Raw genomic sequence first — 20,090 nt, forward strand, 5'->3', positions numbered from 1 at the left:
TCTCAAAATGTCACTGAGAATAATTAACCAGAAAAGAAAGGGGTATTGGATTTAAATGTTTTGTACCAGAATAAAAAAGGAAAAAAAATAGGTCTTATACTTTTGGATCTTGAGTATTATCTATAATTACTTCTTGTCATGTTATTTAGTATTTCTAAATATTCAAATAAAATCTAAGGAGATTTGGGCTTTAATAGAGACAAGCAGTAAAATTCATAATAATATCATTGATGTGGAGTATTATAGAAATATTTATAATTTACCATGTAAATATGTACAAAATAATAAATTTGGTTTAGTATTAATCCTTTATTGTCATCTATAAACAGAAAGTATGATTTTACAGTCTCCTTGTTTCTAATTCATAATTCCTCATCACAACTTTTGATTAGTTAAATTAAGTGAGATAATACATATAAATTATTAGCATATATATGGTAAGCATCGATATTTTCTCATCACTATCATTTTTCTCACTCATCTCCCTTCTATTTCTTCTTAATTTCCTTTACTGATATGCAAATAACAAGCTCTTAACTGTCAATCACAAACGAGGGTTGACCCTAAATACAATGTCCCTGAAATACAATGTCTTCTTGTTAAGCAGAGCTCAAGGTAAACTATGACAAAATAGTCATCACGGGTTCCCTTATTTCTGAGTTGTTCAATTCTAGAAATATTCCAGATATTTCTCTCTTTTTCTTGATTTTATCTTTAAACCTAAAACTACCAGACTAATATTAGGCTAGAATCAACTCTGTGTCCTTACCTGTTTGGCAGAAAGTATCACATTGTCATAGTTCCTGTTCCTAGAATGATTAATATCTCAAGGAGATCCTTGTGATTTCCCTTGTGAAATCCCTGGCATTCCTCGGTCCTTTAGTGGTATCTTTGATTCTGGCTGCCCCAAGCCAGCAGAGCAATTCTCACTCATCCATCCTGCATGGGTGCTCGAAAATGGAGTAAAGTGTCCTCTTGGATTCTTCATCTGTGTAAGGAGATGCCACAAATTACTACATTTCCTCTGGCTTTTCTTGGTGTTCTCCCAACCACTGCAACTATTAGAGTCTCCTGGCAGACACACCACACCCTTCCAATCCTTGACCCTCAATGGTGCTGGCGGGGAGTTTAAATTCTTTACCTGGTGAAACCAGCAGCAACTGAGACCTTTCCAATCCTGTGGTTAAGAAAGGGGTGGGTTTTAGGCCAAGGGTTTAGATAATTTGTTTTTGATCTCTTGAAACAAGAAGGGTTTATTCTATCCTTTCTCCTGCCACCACCCTTTTCTTTTCAAACAACAAATTGGAATGGCTCACAGGGACAGCCTTTATATGAAAACACCAAGGCCGCTACCCTTCCTGGTAGGAAGAGCACAAACTATCTTCCCTAACTCTTGGACTTCTTGCCCATTCTCTCTCCCTCCCTGCCTTTTCTTTCCTTTTTAGTAAAAGTACATACATTTAAAAGTGCCTGGCTTGATAATCAATTAAATACTGCAATAGAAAAGTTATAATGTTTATTTTAATTTTACATTATTTATTTTTACTTTATTAGACACCCTACTTCATCTAAGTGATGGCTAAAGTGAGATTCTAACTAACACCTGTGCAACAAAGATAAGCCAGGTGTGACAACTGTACCAGCGGAGGACAGGCTAAACACCCTGTGTGAGCTGACTTACTCCTTAGGGCTTCAGGGGAGTACAAGATCCCACCTGTGCTTCACTGACTTATGGAACTTTCATGAGTATTCAGTCTAGAGTAGAATTTTTCTCCTACAATTAAAATAAAGTCAATAAAATGAGAATATGTCTTTCAAATACTAGCTTTCATCTTTTGAGGAACAGTTGTAGCTGAAAATGAACAAGTTACCTTTTCTTTTTAAGCTTCAATATCTCCAGGGCTTTAGCTTTGTATATTTGACAACATGTATCTTATTCTAATAGAACCACAGGTTGTCACGTGTGACAACCTGGTCTCTTGCTCTGGGGTTATAGCCTTCCTCACCAGAGATTCACCTTACAGGTCTTTTGGAGCAAAAGTCATAACTTGAGTCATGCTGAGAAATTCCCTTCTCTGTGTCTCTTTCTTTCTCTCCTCAGGACTGGCTGTGCGGATGGTGGCAGGGATTAAAGTGGCTTTACCAAGCATGCATTGAACAGAGAAATGAAAAGCAAAAGGGGAATTCTGTAGCCCTTCTGAACAGGGGTTTAACTTAAAATTAGCTTGAGGTAGACGTAGTTTGTAGAATAAATGCAAGTCCAATAGTCATGCCAATTTGCATATTGCTTTGTATTTTCCTCTAATTCTTCAAATGGAAGTATTTATAAAGAGACAAGGTGAGCTTAAAAGAGGGAATATTAACACAAATAATAATGTATGTGGTATTTCATGGCTCTTATGTTAAGTATTAAAATTATAAGGAAGGAAAGGGTAAACACAAAGGGAGATATACTGAGTGCTCCTAATTTGAAGGAACTTGACATATTTGTTCCTAAGAAAACCCCATGGAAGGGATAATATTACACACGTTTTTGCACTGGGGGGAATAGACCCTCAGTGAAGTAATTGACCCAGATCAGAAGTGGGGAATCTGGAATTTACATCAGGATATCTCCGGCTCCAACATTCATACTCTTGCCAGATCATTACAAAGTATACTTGGAATGAGGATGTTAAAAAGTTAGAAAAATGAGTTGGAGGGAAAGAATTAAAAATCCAGCGAATCTTCATCCAACTGAAACCATCCTTAAGGTCATCCCACTTTCAGGATGAAGAGAAATTAAAAACTATTTTAACACTGCTTGCTGCTTCTAGTAACAAAAAGTACTATGTATTCATTTAAGTATACTTTAAGAAAGTTTTCATTTCTTATAATGTATATTATTTCAAATTTTTGGAGGGTTTTTAAATGAAGAACATCACATTCTATACAGAATGTACAAAATTGTGCCATGTGTAAAATGTGATGTAAACATGAAAATATATATAAATGTGAAAATATATTTTTTTGTAGAGACAGAGTCTCACTTTATCGCCCTCAGTAGAGTGCCGTGGCATCGCACAGCTCACAGCAACCTCCGAGTCCTGGGCTTAGGCGATTCTCTTGCCTCAGCCTCCCAAGTAGCTGGGACTACAGGCGCCTGCCAGAACGCACGGCTGTTTTTCTGTTGCAGTTTGACCAGGGCCGGGTTTGAACCTGCCACCCTTGGTATAGGAGGCTGGCGCCCTCCCTACCTATTGAGCCACAGGCACCGCCCATGAAAATACTTTTTTATAGGACAAGACCTTCTAGACCCTACCCCTGAAAGTGACAATTGACCTTTATTCTTTTTCACTTTGGCGTCACATTGCACTCTGTTTTGTTTCTATTCGGGGAAAGGGAGAAATCCTCAGGGAGGTCTTCACGTTGGCTTGTTCTCACTGAGTATTTAAGAAATATTAAATATTAAGAAGTATTTAGGAAATGCCACAGAGTGGCTGTTGTTTTAATTTTCCATATGTCTCATTTTATTTTGAAAATTTCAGTAATTCTTTATATCTCAAGACTAAAACTTTAAACAATTTTATTTTATATGAAAATGTCTCATGCCTAAGATTTCTATGAAATCTGGCACCTTGTTGTGTTGGAGCAGAGTTCCACATAAATGGAAAGTCTCTGTGTGTGTGTGTGTGTGTGTGTGTGTGCAGCTTACAAATCGATTGAGTTCCACATAAATGGAAAGTCTGTGTGTGTGTGTGTGTGTGTGTGCACCTTACAAATCGATTGAGTTCCACATAAATGGAAAGTCTGTGTGTGTGTGTGCACCTTACAAATCGATTTACAAGATTACTTCACTAGTAAGATATTTTTGGAAACATGTCACGTGTAAAGGACTTAGATAATTAACTTTTGCAGCCTTTTTTGGTGAAGTCATGTTTGAGAATTAACAACACATTAAAAGGATAGTGATATGATGAAACTGGTCTCCACTTGCCATTTGATCTTTGACAAACCAAACAAAAGCACACAGTGGGGAAAAGAACCCCTATTCACAAGTGGTGCTGGGAGGACTGGATAACCACATGGAAAAGACTGAAACTCGACCCATACCCTTCACCCCTTACAAAAATGGACTCAAGATGGATAAGAAACTTAAATCTGAGACACAAAACAATAAACATCTCAGAAGAAAGTGGGGGGAAAACTCTTGATGATGTTGGACTGGGGAAAGATTTTATGACAAAGACTCCAGTTTGGGTCGACTGGATGAGGATACACGCTATTTGTGACACCTTCTCATCATAGAATTGAGGGGAAAGATGGAAGAAAACTGATCATTCAAAGACATGAAACGTGACTAGGATTCTGCTAGACCTGCCCTCTACCAACTTTTCCTATAAAGGGAAACATAGTAAATATTTTGGGTTTTGTGAACTATGTGGTCTCTGTGGCAACTACCCAGATTAGAAATCCAAAAATTTCTAATCTAAGCCACTGTAGTTGGAATCGGCTATAATGCAGGTAGCTGCATTCCAATAAAATTGTACTTTAAAAACAAGTAGAAGGCTAGAATTGGTGCGTGAATTAGTTTAAGTTTGCCAAACCTGCTCTAAAGAAATTTCTGTTATCAAAAACATCATTTTTTTCTAATTCTCACTGGTTAACGTAGAGACCAGACAAATATCTCTCATGTTCAGGCTCCCATGGTGGAGACTCTGGTTTCATACTGCTTTAGTTCAAACCTTAGTTCTACCATTTGCCAGCTGTGTGGACTCTGGGAAAGTTACTTCATCTTTCAGAAAAAGATTGGGTTGACACGGACCTGATAGGATTGTTGCAGAAATTATGAGATTGCATCTGTAAAGCACTTAAAATAATGTCTGGCATGTAGAAAGAGTCGTAGTTTTATTTTCTGGTCTTACCAATTCTGGATTTCACTATTTTATAGATATTTAGTTTCCATGAAATGTGTTTACTTGACTGATAGGTATATTTAAACACATTTATCAGCAAAGAATGAGGCAATGTTTAACTTTCTCCCAGCACCTACTGCTCAGAAGATGGTAGGAAAGCTATTTCAGGGCCTGTTGTCAGCAAATTTCCAAATAAAGAAGCATAGCCAGTTATGATTCAAGACAGTAAAGAGTTTATCTAGTTAATCCAGGCAGAGAGAATTGTAGGTTGTTTGGACATAGAACAAAAGAATTTACCTTTGCTAAATTCCTGTTACTGGTACATATGCTAAGTGTGGCAGGTGATCAACAGAAGGACTAAGACAACTTACAAATGGCCAGTAAGGCCCACACGTTAAGTTATGCCAGTAAGTTAAACTCAATCCCGTGGTGTTTTTAATCTACCCAGTGGTCTTTGCGTTTGGAATCAACTGTGCCGTGATCAGCTTTAAAGAACTGGGCGAAGTAAAAGAATCGCAGAGATTTTTCCTTATTATGTTTTTACCAAAGTCAAAAAAACAAACCAAAAAAATTTGTTTGCTATTTGTATTTTGTCCTGTGTATTCTGTAACAAGCAAGTAGTAAATGATTATTTATTCAAAAAAAAAATAGCACAGCTCTCGTTAAAGCTCTATTGATAGGTACTTTCTATTTTGGTTGCTGATACAATGCTATCTTTCTTTTTCTAATATTATTTTGTAATTCTTTTTTATATAGGAATATAATTTATTTGTATAGTTAGTTTGAAGTTAGCTACATTGCTGAATTTTTCTATTGTTTTTGGTAACTTGCACGTAACTTGGTAACTCGGCAGTAATGAAATTTGTATTTTTTTTTTTACAAACCATTGGGACTTTTAAGTTATCATAATTGTACTAGCTAGGATCTTCAACTTTACTAGGAGGGGTGGTAATGAGTACACTTATCTTATAATTGATTTGTAGATAATGCTTTTGTTTCCTCATAAAATTGATATATTTGTCCCCCCCCCCCAAAAGAAAGAATTGCAGAGATGTCCACATAGGTGTTCAATTTAGGACAACATTTTTGGAGCTTTCTAAGAGATTTAAAATTGGAGGAAAAAGGATAATCAAAGATGTTAAAATTTCCAATGCAACAACTTATTTCAGAGGCAAAACTAAGACCAAGTAAGCGCTCTATGACACAAAGCTATGTAGTGAGAGAGCCACGATTGGGATCCTATTCCCCTATCAAACAAAACCTCTCATTTTCATTATAATTTACTTTCTGTGCCAACATTGAATCCCTCCAGACTCTTGCAAACATTACATTTTAATTTCCAAGATATGTACGTATTCCCTTATCTCAAGAAGGGGCTTCTTTTATATCCAGTCAGCCAGACTGGTTTGATGACCTTTACACAGGAATCTATGTGTGCTCTTTGATACCCTATAGCTATGGAAAGACAGGGATGCCTGATACAACAGGACTGTGTGTGCATTTGCCAAGATGCAGAATCAACACAAGTGCCCCTCAACCCATGAATGCATTGACAAAATGAGGTATATGTATAACGCTGAATACTATTTAGCCATAAGAAAAGATGGAGACTTTATATCTTTTGTGTTTACATGGATGGAGTTGAAACACATTCTTCTTAGTAAAGTATCAAAAAAAAGAAGAAAAAAGTAATCAATGTACTCAATACTAATATGAAACCAATACATAGATAACTACACGTCCACATGAAAGAAAAACATAAGTATAGTCTAGCAAGAGGAGAGGAGAGAAGGGGGGAAGACGGGAGGGTGATTGGAGGGACCTCACCCAATGTGAGGGGGGACCTCACCCAATGTGAGGGTATTCAGCATACCTTCTGGGTGACGGGCTCAATTACAACTTGAACTTTACCTTATAAATAAATATAATGTAACCTAAATATTAGTACATACCAATCTGAAATTTAAAAAAAAGAAAGGTCTGTATGTGATTGTACATGCTTGTGATTGCACATAACCCTGGATACCTACAGCTTCTCAATAGGCTTTAAGCTCGTGGCAGAGTAACCATCCAGGGGACCTGAACAAGAGGTCACAAAATGCCACAAAATAAGTCCATTAGCACATTCTCCAGTGAAACTATGCTTTATGGTTGAACTATATCACGCCTGAAGTTTACTCAATGCACGCACATACACACCTGCGGAGGGTGCCAAAGAACAGTGCACACATTTAAAGAAAGAAAGAAACTCTATTAAAAATGGACTACTCAATCTATGCAGTAACAAACAATGAATACAAGTCACGCATCAGCACCTCTTATAATTGCAGAAGTCAGATGTGAACTGAGTATCACCATTTTAATACATTTTTTTGCTTTCTTAAAATATGTATATATTTTTTGGCACCTCCTATATATGTGTGTTTTATCCTCTTTTTTGGTTACGTAAATGCAGCCAGGACTACAATGATTTTTCTCAACTACTTTAATAGAAGAAAAGATGTCTGGAATAGTTTGAAGTATGTAAGTCTGAATAAAAGTGGAACAATTTGGTAAACACCTACCATATTCATTCTAAAACACAAAATAACAGCTTGAGCATTCTTAGTGAAAAGTATTTCCAAGATTGTTTGTTTCTGGCACTAAGATAAAAGAGGACCAGCTGCCTCTTAGGGCTATTGAAGAGATTAATTGCGACAAAACATTTAACACAGCATATGGTCAGAATGAGGTACGCAATAAATATTGTTACTCTGTTAACTTTTAAGCTACCATTGTATTATCTAGATTCCGTAAATAAGTGTCTTAGATAGGAAGCAGATGAAGACTTGTCCCAATTATAGGTCAAGTCAATTGAGTCAAATCAATATTAGATTTCGGGATCTCTAGGCCTCAGCTTAGAGATTGAACACTGTCTATTGCAGAATTGTCAAAGTCTCAGGGAACTTAGAGCTGGAACAAAATCATTGAGCCATACGATCTGTCATTCAATTATGGAAGTATTTCTCCCTACAATATCATTTACACCCACTGAGATCATGGGGGTTTAGATGGAGTTTTCTTCCTCATTTTTAACCAGACCTCCACGGTCTTTATTCCCTGCCTCGCTCTAGAGCTTTCTCCAATGAGGAGCCATATTTCAACTTGTTAAATAACGAATCATCTAATGCAAACTGTGCTACTATAATTCCCATTGAAAGTCCATTAAGCAAAGAAAAGCTGTCAAGTTTAAACTCTGCTGATCCTCAGCGACGACTTGGAGGACTTTTTTTCTATAACGGCGCCTTGCTTTGCCAAGCCATAATTCACTCACATTTCTGTCAACAGCTTCCTTAGTACGTGTGTTTGACTTTTCTGAAAATGACATTATGGCAACTTTCCTTACTATGCAAAGTTACTGCCTGGAGCCTCCGAGTGGGAAAATGAAAGCTTTTAGTCAACTCTGCTGTGAAGGAAGACATTACAGAATGTGGCTCTTGTGTCACAATAAACATTTTAGCTTCTTAAGAAACCTCAGGGATGAACTTGACAGCACAAACTGAGCGATTTTAGTTGCCAGAAACTGGTAATTCTCCCAAAGTGTTTTTATTGGGTTGCTTTTGTAGCATTAAGGAATGGAATTTAGTAATAAAAGTCTAGTAGATAGTCTGCGTTAACAAAGTAACAGAATTATCAACCTAGTGGAGGGAATAAAGGGGACTGTATTTTTCTTTTTGTTTTTATGTATTTTTATGTACTTTTCTTATTTATTTTTAACCTTCTAAAATAATTTAGAAGATGTTGAAATGACAATATTTATGTTGTCTACCTACAAAACTGAAAGAAATATTTCCTCCTACCTCACGAGAGACAGAATTTAAGTCAACTCATGTTGGAACGGAATTTCAGTGTTTGTATATAAAAGTCTTTACAGAATAAACATGTGTACATATATGTGTGTGCACTGAGTATGTGTGTATGTGTGCGTGCACGTGCACACAGATATAAACACACACATCCCTGCAGGAATAGAGGCACGCATGTTTGCACATAAACCTGCATGATACACACACGTATACAAACCCATACACACACATGGTCATGTGTTCGTCTAAAGGAAAGCCAGCTTCCAGAACTGCTTTCGGGATATATGAAGAAGAGTCTAGGACTTCTGACAACTTTTTAAGTTACCTCTACCAAGAGCTGGTGGGAGGAAATGCCAGTCAAGATGGACTTAGGAAATCTCTGCTGTGACTCTCCCACCCAGATATGGCATCTTGAAGTGACCCACATTATATTTGTTTTTTCCAGTTTCAGAACACTTTTTGTTCTTTTATTTAAAGACATTTTTTCACAAAGAGCTCAATGCCTGAATTAAAAGGCTATAAGGGTATTTAAAGTATTATTTGTACAAAAAAGGGAGCAGGGGACAGTTGAGGAACAGAGGCTGAGGGATGAGACTGCTTGCTTGGCAATGGTTCGTAAAGACAGCGATGAACTTAGGAGACACCCAGATGGGACACTTGTCCATGGGAAATCACCTCCCCAGTCTTCACTCTGCCCACGAGAATGTAATATTTCCACAGATGAAAGGCTAGTTCCTCTGAAGGGAGATTTAGTAAGGCTTTATGGCATAGGTTATGGTGAAACAGACTATGGCATAGGTTATGGTGAAACAGACTATGGCATAGTTATGGTGAAACAGACTTTATGGCATAGGTTATGGTGAAACAGACTATGGCATAGGTTATGGTGAAACAGACTATGGCATAGGTTATGGTGAAACAGACTTTATGGCATAGTTATGGTGAAACAGACTTTATGGCATAGTTATGGTGAAACAGACTATGGCATAGGTTATGGTGAAACAGACTTTATGGCATAGGTTATGGTGAAACATTTCTTGAGACACAGTTGTCTCCCCCAAACCTCTTTCTTCCTCTACGTCTCGACTCCTGCTGAGACCCCTCCTTTACCCAGAATGACACACGTGTCTGTCTCCACCATGCCCTTGTTGAGTTACATTAGTGGCTCACCTCTAAGTCAGCATAGAGGAGGCTAAAAATTACCCAAGTACAAATGTTATCTTATCCCTCTTTCAGCTGATGACTCAGAGCTCCAGGTTTATTTCTTTCTTTAAATCTCAGTATACTTTGGAATAATGTTTATCATGCTTTTTTAAATTTCTTTTTTTTTTATTGGCTGACTCTGTAGTGGTTACAGCTCCACATCTCTGATTTTTCCTACTCCAAGAACTTGGTGGACCACATACCTGTCCACATGCACTTATAAGTGGCTAGTGTTTTCAAACTGCAGTTTGTAACTCATTAGTGGCTCATGAAATCCATTTGTTGGGTCATAATCAAGGTTGGTGTTTTAAGAATATAATGTGTTAGAATAGAAAGAAAATATCAGATCACGCAGTAAATAGTATGGATGTGTGTTGCTTTATGAATCTTTATTTCAGTCATAGAATATACACATGCACATTTTTATGGGCAGAATTTTACTCCCTACCCCCCAAATCAATATGTTGCAGCCTTAACACCAGTACCTCAGAATGTGACTGTACTTGGAAGTACAGCTTTTAAAGAGATAGTTACTGTTAAGTGGTGTTTTAAGGGTGGGGCCCTAATCAAATAGGACCAGTGTTCTTGTAAGGACAGGAAGAGACAGCAGGAATGTGTGCAGACAGGGAATGACCATGTGAGGGCACGGCGTCAGGTGGCCATCTGCCAGCCCAGGAGAGGCCTCACCCAACCTGCTGACACCTTGATCTTCGAGTTCCAGCTTCCAGAACTGCAGAAAATAAATTTCTGTTGTGGAAGACCCCTGGTCTGTGGTATTTTGTTATGGTGGACCTAACTAACACACACATACGTATGTGGTATGTATATTAAGCTCTGTATCAAATACTTTTCTAAGGAAGAAGTTTGTAGTCTGAGATATATAAAACCCCCTAATCTAGATCATAAAATTGTACTTAACTCTAAACTTAATAAAAGTAATCACTTAACCATAATCTGTCACATTATTTTTATTATTCTTATCCTTTACTAAGTTCCTACTTAGGATATGGTAGACCCATATGTTGGCTCTAGTATTTAACTTTTCTCATAGATTTTATATCTCATAACATTTTATGTCTGACATGCAGTAAGCCCGAGGGGTAGGGTGGGAGTTTAGGCATTTGAAGATATGACATGACTCCTTGTGTATTATATGTTCACCTGTTCAGGAATTATCCCTTGTCAATGATTGTAAAACACCCCATGCTTGTTGAGGTAAGGCATTATTCGTGCCACCTACTGCTGGGTGTGGGGTTCTGCAAGTCTCTCTCCCAATAGACAGTGAAGCGTCTCCTGAGACTTGAGTCTACGTCGGAGGGACGATGTGCTCTTATATGTTTCTTAGATGGAAAGAGCTGTATTAATTTAAATAGCAATAAAATGTCCTCAAATGAATTTATGACCCAAATATGGTACTGTTAAGAGGCATTAAATGACATAGCTGTTGGAGAGTTTACTTATATTCCCACCATCGAATTAGGAGAGAGGACATTCTGCGTCCAGAACTTTGATCTGGTCTGACAGGCGGGTTCCAGTCCCCACCAGTCTTTCCTTTCATTGACTCTGCAGGTAGATTCCTACCTGGAGGCACTCAAACTTATGTGCTCATTTTTCCAAAGTAGAGATACTTCTCCCCCCACTCATATCTGAGATCAGTCAGTTTGTAAAACAGTCTGACTAATTCCATGACTGTTTTCTCCTTAACTATCTTCCAGCCTGCTTTTACAGTAAATACTTTAATAAAGCTATAATGGGTTTTAGGCATGGCTTTCTGCTACTGGTCACTTTATCAATGTGTTGTGTTACCTGTTAAGAATAATATAACTGTATGTGAATTTTGTTGTTGTATGTGTGTTTTTCAGCTTTCAAACAGTTGAAATGTGAGTTAATCTGCAGGAACTAAAATAATGTGAGTTAATCGGCATGAACTAAAAGTCCACTTTGGGTTACTAAGCCTTGCATTTTGGCACGGCTGTGAAGGGCAGAGTGGACAGGGATGTTCTGACAATTGTATCCCTATATTGACTGGCCGAACATTGTAGCCTTCTCAAGTCCTGGCCCTGGCTTACATCTTTTGGTGATTTGGATTATTATGATACAGAGAAAAGGCAGAAAATGCTTATGCTACAAGTTTGTTTTGATACATTAGAAGTAAAAATTGATATTTATTTAGCATCAGAAAGGATATTACAAATGCTATCAAATTATATTTACTAATTTGATATATATCCTGGTGGTTCCATAGAACAGACTAATGGATTTTATAATATAGAGCTGTATTCGTCAATCTATTTAATCCGAACAATTGTAATGTTTAAAACCTGGAATTTGCAGAAGTTCATTTGACACTCGTGCACTTAACTTTAATTGACGATCTGGGGGAAAAACCATATTCTAGAAGGTTGTTGATCATGTGATATCATTTTCGGGGGGTCTATTCCTTGTGTGGGCATCATCAGGAAAAAAGTCTTTTAGAAATTCTTTCCAAGGGTCGCTTTACTTTCTCTATGAAAATTACAGTATTTTCTTCATTTAAAACATGAAAACCATATACCAGACATATGCACTTTCTTTTTTTTCTTTAATAATCAGAAAATCCAGAATAAAATTTCCAGCCCTAATTTTGAAACTACGTAGATCCCTATGAGATATATATGTATATATATGTATCTTGTGGGATGTAATTTGTGGAGGTGCCTAAAATTCTCCCCCACTACTTCCCAATATTCCGCTCATAAGCTGACAATGCCATCATTCACCTGTGTTTCTTCCATGCTACCTGCAGAAATCTAAGTATCTGTCAACTCCTGGCAGTATTGTTTTTGAATTGGATTCTAAAACAAACACTTCATAATTGATTATTCTTTATCTCATTACCCTCTAATTTTCAGTTCACTCTTTATATGCTTTTCATTCTCTTTAAGTAGATCATATTACATATTTTTTCTCTACTTGTTTTATTATATTTTGTCTCAATGGGCCGTCAATCAGCCCCATGAGAGGAGAGCTTTGCTTGTGTTCACAGCTGTTTCCTGGCTGCTGAGAACAGGGCCTGACACATGGTAGGTAAAGCTCAAGATGTATATGTGGGAGTGAAAATAAGGTGAACTCACGGAAATGGACACTCAAGGATGATTACCAAAGATGAGGGAAGGGAAGCAGGGCAATAAAGATGGGCTGGTTAGTGGGCACAAAAATACGGTCAGAGGGAGTAAGATCTAGTGTTTTGTAACATCACAGAGCAATATAATTAACAGTAATTTATTGTACATTTTAAAATAACTAATAAAAAAGCGAACTGGAATGTTCCTGACACAAAGAAACGATGTATGTTTGAGGTGATGGGTTCTCCGGTTCTCCTGATTTGATGGTCAGACATTGTATGTTTGTATCAAAATGCCACATTTACTCCATTACCATGTTCTATTAGTACACATCCGTAATAAGTAAATTAAGAAATTAATAAGATGGAATGAATAAATAATCAAATAAGAAAATTCTGACATTAAGAGAAAGCCTTTAAAAGTGTTTCCCCTTAGAGGGATGATATGATCAAATAACTCAGTTTGGCCAGGTTGTTCTGATGATGAAAGGATTGGAGATGAGAGTTAAGTTTGGAGAACATCGTAACATTGCGGGGAAGATACGTGATGGTCTCAGCTAAGGTAATGAATTGCAGATGGAAAGGAGGGCACAGGCTCATGGTCTGTTTATAAGGCAGAACTGATGTGACTCCGTGGAGGGTTAGATGTAGCCAAGTTAGGGAGACAGATAAAGTCAGGAAATGTCCTAGATTTTTAGCTCAGGGGATCTGGGGGTTCTGAAATATTTTAAAGATTATGTTTTCAAATGAGTTTCCCTTCCTTCAACACTCCAGAAACTGATTTAGAAACATCATCTTTAAAAAATTTCTAGAATATTCAGCTAGAGATATTTAGAAACACGTTGGAACAAGTGGTACTGACTATAAGGAGGATGGTTATGCCTGGAGATTCAGCTTCATGAGTCATTTGCTTAAATGGGGATGTTGAAATCAGATCGGTCTACTAGAGAAGAGAGGAAGCGAAGATTCTTTGTTTAAAGAATGGGATAAAGACTTTGCTTTAGTAAGGGATACTGAGTCAATGTTTTTCTCAACAACACTGCAAATTATTCCCGCTGCTTGTACTCCTTTTTCCATTCAAATTGAACCTTTCTGCTCTGCATTTTCTAACTTACTTGTCTGTTTGTGATGTTCCCAGGAATGCGTGTTGTACATTTCCATTCTATATTCTTTAGTATCTATTGTAAATACTTCTTTTAGAAGCCTCTGAACTTTCTCAAACAGCTTTCTCTTAGGCTGCACATTCCTGAGAGGAAAAGGAAGTCTTTGATTCTGTGAATATAGCAAGTTTTCAAAGAATATTTAATGATTAACTATGTGGAAGATTGCAAGAATACTTCTAAACTTCACCCTTCCTTGTGCTGTGCCCTCTGCCATGTAACTCACAGTGCTTTCTCCCTCTCACGCTGGGGTCGCTAATGCGACTATCTTTGGCCAACGTTAGGCAGAAGCAACGGCACACCTGGGACTCCAGAGAGCTTACATGTGCCTACTTGGTCCTTTTATCCTGTCAAGCTCCTGACAAGGATCTGCTTGGATCTGCTCTTCCAGCCAGGAAGAGGATATGGAAAATTGCTTAATCACTCCAGTGGGCCCAGCATAGACCAACTGCATCTGCAAAACATGAGAAATAAACAATTACAGTTGTGTGCCATTGAATTGCCATGACTGTTTGCAGTGACTTTATGACAATGATTTTATTTTTTGAATGCAAAATAAGTTTGCATCAGAAACATATTTGATACATAATATCCAATACAAAAAAGTGGGAAAATTAAACAACATTCTTTAGCATAGCAGATTTTTCCTCTGTGATACTGTTTATTAAATCTGTTTTTTGTTTCTTTTTTAAAAAACAGCTTTTGAAGGATTAATTGTTATATTAAATACTGCACAGTTTGTGTATGCAATGTGATGAGTTTAGACATAGGATCATCACCTTGAAACTTTCACCATAATCAAAGTTATAAACACACTGATTACCTCAAAAAATTTCATTATGCTATTTGGTTTTTTGCTTGTTCATTTGTTTGGGTTGAGATCTACCCTCTTAACAATTTGTTTCTTCTGTATAGATTTATCTTTAATGTATACAAATCTACTGTCAAGAAAAAGCAATTAATACAGACGTGCGTTGATCCAAATCTAGCAAACGTGCAAGACTTGACAGTTTTAAAATGTTTATACATTGCGTGAATGTGATTTTGTTCATATTTATTCATCAAATTCCTTTTTTAAAATTTCAGATTCATATATATTCTCAAACAATCACACAGTTTGCGCGTGTTAGCTGAAACTCCAATTTGTGGTAGAGCCCTTCCCTCACCTACAAGTAGTACCTTCTACTCCGACATTGAACCAGGTTAGGTGAGAGCTTACCGTACCATCTCCCTCCTGCCCCCCAGGCTTGAATTTAATTGTGTTTTGTTTTTCTTGTGTGGAGTACATTGGATGCTTTTTCTCCATTCTTGTGATACTTTACTTAGGAGGATGTTCTCCAAATCCTTCCAGGTAAATACAAAAGACATAAAGTCTCCATCTTTCTTTATGGCTGAATAGTATTCCATGGTGTACATATGCCATGATTTCTTTATCCATTTGTGAGTTGATCTCTTATCAAATATTGATGTGCATAGCATGATAGTATATATGATAATATAGTCAGTGATAGATGCTACGTTGCACAACAGAGCTCTAGAATTTATTTTTCTTGCACAATTGAACCTTCACACCCATTGAACAATAACTTCCTATTCCCACTGCTCTCCCTCCTCACAGCCAGTACTCTATTCTTTGCTCCTGGAACTCGGGCTATTTAAGATACTTTGTGTAAGTGAAATTACACAATATCTGTCCTTCTGTGACTGGCTTATTTCACATAATGTCATAGCATCTGAATGTCTTCCAGGTTCATCCACATTGTCTTATATAATAAGACTTCCATCTCATACAAGGCTGAACTATATACCACTGTGTGTATATTTCACATTCTTTATCCATTTATCTGTTAATGGATATTTTAGTTGTCTCTATGTCTTAGCTCCTATGAATAATGCACATATTTCTTTGAGATCCTGATTTCAATTATTTTGAAGGTATATATTGAGAAGTGAGATTTCTGGATAATACAGTTTTTGTAGGACCTGCCATGGTTTTAAGAAAACATAGTAGAAAAGCTTTTGACATTGGTCTTGGCAATGATTTCTTGACTATGACACCAAAGCGTAGGCAACAAAAGCAAAAATGAGCAAGTGAAACAAAAAGCTTATGCCCAGCAGAGGAAACAATTACCAGAGTGAAGAGACAATGTATGGAATGGGAGAAAATATTCAAAATGTGAACCTAATTCCAAAATGTGCAAAGGGCATGTATAAACCATTCTTCAGTGAAGACATACAAATGATGAACAGGTGAAGGAAAGGTTCTCAACATACCTAATCATCACGGAAACGCAAAACAAAACTGCAGTGTGACATCACCCCCTACCTGTGAGGATGCTTAGTACAACATAAACTACAACAAAACAAAAGAGAACAAATGTTGGTGGGGATGTGAAGAAAAGGGAAGCCTTGTAACAGTTGGTGAGAGCATAAGATGGTCCAGCCACTCTATAGAAAATGATACGAAAACAATTTTAGTGCCAAGATTTTATAGCAATACCTAACACGATTTCAAGAGGATTTTTTTTAAAAAAAGAAACAAAATGGAATCTTTACAATTTAAGAAAAACTTGATCCCAAATGACAGTAATACTATCAGAACAGACTTTGTTGGACCAGCTTACAATAACTAACAGGCTCAAATGACTGTTGTCCTTAAAATCTCTTATTATGAGGCTAGACAATTATTTTATTAATGTTGCTATAGGTTAAGGATTTTTTAAAAAATAAATTACTTTGAGATAGTTCACAAGCAAGAAAATATAATTTTTGACTTTGCGTTCATATCCTGTGAATTCAGAAAACAATGCTATGCTATTTATTATAAAGTTTATTATCACACTCCTAAATGATAATTGGATGCTGACCAATGTGGCTTTAATCCCTTCACTTTAAACAGGCTTCTTTCATTTTTTCTTTTAAACTTGGATTGGTAAATTGTTTCTCTGTCCTTTTGAAAATTGTGAGAATCCTCTCCTGGCCTCTTTTCAGTTTTACAATTCAGAAATTTTCTTTCTCAAGGGCCTGGGAGCCATCCCATTTGATTGTAATTGAGAAAGATAGTTCCCTGCCTTATAATCTGTGCCAGGGGTGGGGCAACCTCACACAAGCAAACACAGACACAGAGCAACCTCTGCCCTAATGTCCTTCAGGACTTTTGCCACCTGTTCCCCTTTTTGTTGAGTATAATCTCCCTCCCCCTTACAATAGTCTTGTGTAGTCTTCATTGCTTGTGTGACTTGGTCTAATGTGATTATTCTTTGAAAATCCAAAATAATCTACACTCGTTTTCTCAAAAAAAAAAAAAAAAAAAAAAACCAACCCAAAAATTCAAACCCAGTACATATACATATTTTTTTTTATTGTTGTAACCAAACCCAATGTGAAAAGTAAAGTGGAAATAATTTCACCCAAATTCTTATCTGAGAAGCTCTTAAAAATCTATTTCCTTTTGCTCTCATTTCTTTTTTTTAATTTATTTTTTATTTGAAATTAATATGAGGCTACAAATTTTTAGTTTATATTGTTCTCATTTCCAGGGTAAAGTTCCCTTTGTAAAAGAGCCCCTCACCCAGCGGCCGTGTCACACAGCCTCACAATGTGCAGTGAGGTGAGATCCCGCCTCACCCCTCCTTCCGCCAATCGTCCTCACCTTTCCCCGTCCCTCCTACTTCCCTCTACTCCTGAACTAGACTATATTAGTGTTTTATTGTTCTTATGAGCATGTAATTGTTTATATATTGATTTCATATTAGTATGGAGTATGTTGGATATTTATTTTTCCATGCTTGTGATATTTTACTAAGAAGAATGTATTTCAACTCCATCCTCATTTCCTTTGAGGATTTTATGTTTAGACCTTTCTCAACACACTGAACTGGCACTTTAATATTTAAAGGCAGATTTTTTTTTAGGGAATTAACATTTTTTTCCTATCAATTAATTAACTTAAATTTTATTAATGTTAAAGTAACATTGTTTCTCCATAGAGGACTAAGATGTTGAAAAGGGAGGTACTGGGATTTTCTTCACTGTACCTCTAACATAAAGGATTTTTTTTTTTTCAGAGAGAGTCTCACTCTGTAGCACTGGGTAGAGCGCCATGGGATCAGCATAGGTCACAGCAACCTCAAACTTCTGGGCTTAAGTGATATTCTTACCTCAGCCTCCTAAGTAGCTGGGACTTCAGTTGTCTGCCAGAACACACAGCTAATTTTTCTATTTTTAGTAGAGATGGGGTCTCTCTCTTGCTCAGGCTGGTCTCAAACTCCTGAGCTTAAGTAATCTACCAGCCTCGGCCTCTTAGAGTGCTGAGATTACAGATGTGAGCCATCACGCCCTGCCTGACATAAAGGATATGTTGAATTCCCCATTAGTAGGATGTAACACAGTATTCCAGAGGTGAAGTATTTGGGATAGGACAATTGTGTTCCTTTAATGAGATTTCTTTTTAAAGATCCTATTATTAATCATCATCAACAACAACAAAAGCACCAGTGATGAAAGTTCATCTGCTAACTCTGGAAATTTTGAGGCTTTGGGAGGGAACTTGGGACTCCTCAAGATCCTTTCAACTGACAGTATTTTGGTAAATCTTTTGGAACTAACTTCACAATGTTTATACAGATTTCTAAACTTGGCTTTTTGGAGGCCAATTTTTAAAAATAATATGAGAAAGAAAATAGCATTTTTTTCTGGGTATAAATAAATCAGAGCTGCAGAGAGAAATAAAATAGGGGTTCAAGAAAATTTGCCTTTATGAAATAGAAAGAAATTCAGTGTCGTGATACTCTTTTTAGACTGAAGGCAGAGGAAAATGAGCGCCTCTTTTATGCAGAAGTCACAGACAAGGAATAGAGGAAGATACAGAGGAATTTCCTGTATCTCATGGACCTAAAATACCTCTTCTTCCAACCTTCTACATTGGTCACTGGGCTTCACTTTGAATATTTATTTTAATTTTTGAATCATAAATTCTAACAGTTGTCCAAGAAACTATAAGGCTTTGGAAAAAGTATGATAACATATACTAGATTATATATATTTGAAGCTCGTTTTAAAATCTTTTATTGTGGTTATAGTGAGCTAATGTTTATTCTATTTAAGACGTCATAAACAGATACATAATTTTTGGTGATCATAAAGTTGGAGATAAATTGGTGATTAGGGAAAAAATGTGAATGCTAAATAGTAAAATTATAGTGAAATTACCTTGATAAACAAAACAATGTGGAAAACTGCTAGTTTTTCTATTGCTGCTTCAGCAGGTGGCGCTGGTGAGCTTCTAAAGGTAATAACACGCACTGCAGAAGTTCATCTGGCGTTAGCTCAGTCCTTTCTCCACAATCACACAACTTAATAGCAGTGGAGAAGGATTTCAAGCCCAGGCCTCACTACCCCATGCCCAGTGCACTTTTCAAAGCAACAAAGAGGCTTTGACCTTAATTATGACGTCTGGAATGAACTTCAAGATGATGTTGAGTTCAACTCCATCATTACATTTGAGACTCTTTGGTTTCCAATACATCCTAAAGGCAATATCCTCAACACACACTCAGTTTGATAATTATCCATCCTCATTCACACACTTAATTTGATAATTATTTCCATCAGAGAATTCCACATTTCTTTGCCAAAACTGTCTGGCTTTGGGATGCAGTAATTATTGTGGTTGCCATCACAAGACCCCGTCAAAGCTCTGCAGCATTATGGGCTCAGTGACAGCTCAGCTTGGCAGCTGCCACTGCCTATTAGATGCATATGATATTAAAACTGGAATCAATCTGGTTCTCTCATTCAGCCAACAGGCATTTCCTGAGCACCTACTATGTGAGGCAAGAGCATGGAGAATGCAGATAGTTTTTGCATATAGTACAAAATATAG

This window comes from Otolemur garnettii, unplaced genomic scaffold (assembly GCF_000181295.1).
Source record: "Otolemur garnettii isolate 467f Iridium unplaced genomic scaffold, OtoGar3 scaffold00083, whole genome shotgun sequence".
NCBI lineage: Eukaryota > Metazoa > Chordata > Mammalia > Primates > Galagidae > Otolemur > Otolemur garnettii.